Here is a 5,625-nt window from a genome sequence, read left to right on the forward strand (position 1 = left end):
ATAAATTACAAACAGAAAAATTAAAGAGAAAGTCAAAGAGGGGCTCCTGGATGGCTCAGTCAGTTAAGCGTCTGACTTTAGTTCAGGTCATGATCCCAGGGTCCTGGAATAGAGCCCTGCCTGTCCATGCTCAGCAAGAAGTCTGTTTCCCCCTCTCCCTTTGCCCCTTGCCCCTCCCCCCAACTCGTGCATGCTCTCTCTAATAAATAAAATTTTCATTAAAAAAAAAAAGAAAATGTGGGACACCTGGGTGGCTCAGTTGGTTAAGTGCCTTCGGCTCAGGTCATGATCCCAGGGTCTTAAAATCAAGTCCTGCATCGGGCTCCTTGCTTAGTGGGGGGTTTGCTTCTCCCTCTGCCTGCCGCTCCCCCTGCTTGTGCTCTCTCTCTCTGACAAATAAATAAATAAAATTGCTTTTTTTAAAGATTTTATTTATTTATCTGAGAAAGAAAGCCTGAGCTGGGGGAGAGGGGCAGAGGGAGAGGGAGAAGCAGACCCCCCGCTGAGAAGAGAGCCCAATGTGGGACTTGATCCCAGGACCCCGAGATCATGACCTGAGCCGAAGCCAGTGGCTTACCTGACTGAGCCACCCAGGTGCCCTAAATAAATAAAATCTTAAAAAAAAAAGAGAGAAAGTAAAAGAAATCCAAAGCTGGCTCCTTGAGATCAGTGAAATTGATAAACCTCTAGGAAAACTGATCAAAAAAAAAAAAAAAAAAGCAAATTACAATTATCCGGAATGAGTTAACATGACTACAGATTCTGTAGATATTACAATGATTGTAAAGGACTGAATAACTTTATGGCAATGAATTTGACAACTTGAATGCAATAGATAGATCTTTGAAAGGCACAATTTACCATGGTTCACTCAAGAAGGAATAGATAACCTAAATAGTACTATATATATATATTAAAGAAATTAAATTGTTGTTAAAAATTCCAGCCTGAAATGACTTCACTGGTAAATTCTACTAAACATTTAAGGACAAAATAATACCAATTCTATTTAACTCTTCCAGTAATAAAGAGAAGGGACTCACCCTATGAGTCCAGAATTACTCTGATAGCAAACAAAGACATTAAAACTACATCAAAAACTAATGATGTAATGTATGGTGATTAACAAAACATAATAAAATTTTAAAAAAAGTAAAAAAAATAAAAGTACAGATCACTATCACTTATGAACATAGATGCAAAAACTAAAAAATACATGTCAAATCATATCAAACAATATATTAAAAGGATAATTATGATCAAGCAAGAGTTTTCCTAGAATACAAGATTAGTTAAGCATATGAAATCTACCTATGTAATTCATCATAAAAGTAAACAAACAAATAAAAAAACAAATTATATGATCATCTTAGATGGTACGGAAAAAATATTTTGAATCCCAAATACGCTGCCAATAAAGACTCTCATCAAACTATGAATAGAAGGGAATTTTCTTGGTTTGATTAAGGACATCTATGGAAAACCTTAAAGATAACATTGTATTTGATGTGAACCAGTGAAAACTTTCCCCTTAAGGTCAGGGAGGGGGGAGGAAAAACATCCATTCTCACTACCATTCAGCAGTGTATTGGAGTTTCTACCCAGTGCAATCAGGAGAGAAAAAGAAATGAAAGGTATTCAGTAAAAGACAAGCCACAGAAAGATTAAAAAGAAGAAATGAAAGGCATTCAGATAGAAAAAGAAGGCACTGGGTGTTATAAGAAAACAATGAATCGTGGATCACCACATCAAAAACTAATGATGTATGGTGACTAACATAACATAATAAAATAAAATTAAAAATAAAAGAAGGAATAAAACTGCTCTATTCACAGATGACATGATTGTGTAGAAAATCTGATGACATCTACAAAAAAGCTACTAGAATTAATAAGTGAGTTTAGCAAAGTTGTTCATGGGTCAGATGATTCATTATTAAAATGTCAATTTACCCCAAAATGATCTATACATTTAACATAACCCCAACTAAAATCTCACCAAGTATTCTTGTAAAAATTGACAAGCGGATCCTGAATCATATGGAAATGCAAAGGTAGCCAAAAGAACTTGAAAAGTAAAACAAAATAGAAAACAACACCTGTCCTTGAGTCAAAGTCAGCCTATAAGTAAAGGAAAAAACAACCTAGTAAGTTCAACCCCATGCCCTTCTTGGGGTTTTGAGTATGGTCTTCAATCTGTCTCTTACTTACTTTTCAGAGTCCTCAGGTAGTTGCCTTTTGAACTCTGTCTAGAGATTTTGGTTGTAATGAGTAGGAGAGATAGGATATAGTCAGCGTACTGAGGCTTGGCTGGTACCAACAGTTATTCTTTAAAAGACCCAAAGACCCTTTTGTAGTCTTGTTTAATATTTTGTTATTTTCTGCTTTCATATTTATTATTTGTTTTCTTCTTATTTCTTTGGATTTAATTAATACATGATGTTATGATGCTAACAAAAATTCCAGATGTAAAAATTCCATGGGAAAAGGCAAAACCTTTAGTCCTACAGCATTCAACTTCTGAGAAAAGGCTATGACTTTTTTTTTTTTGTCATTATCTTTTTAGCCAAAGACATGTTTTTTGTCTTTAGTTCCTGAAGTCTTTTTTTTTTTTTTTGTAATTGTGTTAGGTTGTAATTTTCTGCAAAGACAGGTGAATAATATCCATGAATTAGTGATTTGAGGGATTTTGCATGCCAAATAGCATAGTGGACTTCTGGGGTAAGACCTGGATTCAAATTCAGGACCTATAACATATCTGCTGTATGACCTTGAGAAATCACTTAAACTTTCCTCAAATTCATTATCTATAAAGTTGAGGTAGTATATCTACTTGATATTATGAGTATTAAAGGAGATTTTGCATATAAGGTGTTTTGTACATAGCCAGCATGTGGTAAGCATTAAGTTCATGGTAGTTATTCATTACAGTGAATATTTTTATTGATGACATACTTATTCTGATGTTTTATGACACTTCATTAAACAATTTTTATTTATTCATTTATTTATTATATTTATTTATTTAAATTCAATTTAGTTAACATATACTATATTATTAGTTTCAGGGGTAGAATTTAGTGATTCATCAGTTGCATATAACACCCAGTGCTCATTACATCAGGTGCCCTCCTTAATGCCCATCACCCAGTTACCCCATTCCTCCACCTACTCCCCTCTAGCAACTCTTAGTTTGTTCCCTACACTTAAGAGTCTCTTACGGCTTGCCTCCCTCTCTGTTTTTATTTTATTTTCTTTTTCCTTCCCTTCCCTATGTTCATCTGTTTTGTTTCTTAAATTCCACATATCAGTGAAATAATCTTTATTTTTTAAAGTTTTGTACTTTAATGGTTTTAGTTTTGTGTGACATTTGATTGGAAAAACTGGAGGAAAATGCTTCTATCATGATATGATATAGGAGCTGGGATTTTTTTATGCTCAGAAATGACATATGTGCTCCCACTGAGCAAGATCTGGGTTCAAGGGAGAAGTTGGCATTTGGCAACTACCTAGAAAGGCCCCATGTAGAGCATATTGTTGGATATCTTATCCCTGCCAAGTTGTAAAGCCAAATACGCCTCACCTCTTATGATTTAATGGCCTTGCTTCACTAGGTGTTTCTCTGCATGGTAAGGATTAATTTAGAAAGCTAATAAACATCACACATAGAGCATATTTATTTTGAAGCAAAACAGAAAAACTTTTTGAAGTGAACTGATTGCAAATGTACAATTTGAATTAGTGTTTGCTTCATTTAAACTCTATTATACTTTTTGAGATCATTAAATGTGAATAATAAACTTCTTAATTTTCTTACAAGAGGAGAATGGAATAGATAAATTCAACTTTGAGTAGTCTTCACATTATCAATTCTTTTTCTGAAATTTTCTATTTTGTAAATGGGAATAATACAAATAAAATCTAAATTTTAACATTAAAGAATAATCTAATTAACCAGACTCAAAGCCCAATGTACTGTAGAAATGAAACAAAATGTCATTTATTTTAAAGAAATAATAACTTTATGGCACTCTATTATAAAGTACTAAAATGATATTTAAGTAGCTTAAGAAAACTGACACAGTAACCGATGATATTGAGTGTCATATGATACAATGCCTTACCATAATGTATATTACTTGAGTTTTTCTTCTTTACAATTTCAGTCCAAAATTCATAATTAATGCAACAAATCATGAGAGTTATGAAATTCAGAAGGGCTTCTTTGGTGGTTTTTCATGTGCATTTTTTTTTTATGAGTCTCAATGACATCTCATTATACTTTGAGAAATTTATTCTAGTTTGCTGGCTTTCTTTCATTATATAATTTTCCAAATAATGGAATTAAAGATTAAGCCATTCTTTTGCTTTTAAGTAAGGATTGTTTTCCTTTCTTGAATTGCCTTCTCACTCATATTAATCATTTCATTTTTTCAAATGACTACATATTGCATACCCACTCTTGAAAGTGTATATGGCAACTTGTCTTTGAGTTTGCTATTCTTTCCTACTGTTACATTTCACTATCAAAATCTCAATTTCTTTTGAATGGTAGGTTGTCTCAAAGGGAGTACTTGACTGATTTTAGGGCAAGAATGAGCAAACTGCAGCCTGAGGGCCAAATCCAGCCCACTGCCCCTTTCTGTACAGCTGTGAGCTGAGAATGTTTTTTTTTGTTTTGTTTTGAAATGGTTGGAAAAAAATTGAAATGATATTATTTAGGGAAAAGTTTAAAATAATATAAAATTTAACTTTTTGTGTATATACATAAAATTTTGAATTTTTAAAATTAAATGTTTGTGGAAATGTTCTTTCTTTGTATATAAGTTCCACATAATATCCTTGATTTTGCCTTTTGGACAGCAAAGCCTAAATATTTAATAACATGCCATTAACAGAAAAACTTTGCTGACCCTTATTTTAGAGAAATGGATTGCAATTTTTATGAAATAACACTCTTTTGTATCAGTTATTTTTATTGTTTTATTTTTTTGAAGCTTTATTTATTTATTTGAGAGAGAGAGAGAGAGAACATGAGTGTGCCGGGCAGAGGGAGAGGGAGAGAAAATCACAAGTAGACTCCCCTCTGAGTGTGGAGCAGGACTTAGGGCTTGCTCTCAGGACCCTGAGCCAGAATGAGGAGTTGATGCTTAACTGACTGAGCCACCCAGGTACTCCTGTGTCAGTTATTTTTAAATGATTTAAATGACTGAATGAAATATAAATTCCAAAAGCAGAAATGAAGCTTATTTTAAAGCAAGTATACTGGATCTTCTATATCTAGAAGGGTATTGGGCTTTCTTTTTTTTTTTTTAAATTTTTTATTGTTATGTTAATCCCCATACATTACATCATTAGTTTTAGATATAGTGTTCCATGATTCATTGTTTGTGCATAACACCCAGTGCTCCATGCAGAACGTGCCCTCCTCAATACCCATCACCAGGCTAACCCATCCTCCCACCCCCCCTCCCCTCTAGAACCCTCAGTTTGTTTTTCAGAGTCCATCGTCTCTCATGGTTCTTCTCCCGCTCCGATTTCCCCCCCTTCATTCTTCCCCTCCTGCTACATTCTTCTTCTTCTTTTTTTCTTTCTTAACATATATTGCATTATTTGTTTCAGAGGT

This window comes from Phoca vitulina, unplaced genomic scaffold (assembly GCF_004348235.1).
Source record: "Phoca vitulina isolate PV1807 unplaced genomic scaffold, GSC_HSeal_1.0 scaffold9, whole genome shotgun sequence".
Classification (NCBI taxonomy): Eukaryota; Metazoa; Chordata; class Mammalia; order Carnivora; family Phocidae; genus Phoca; species Phoca vitulina.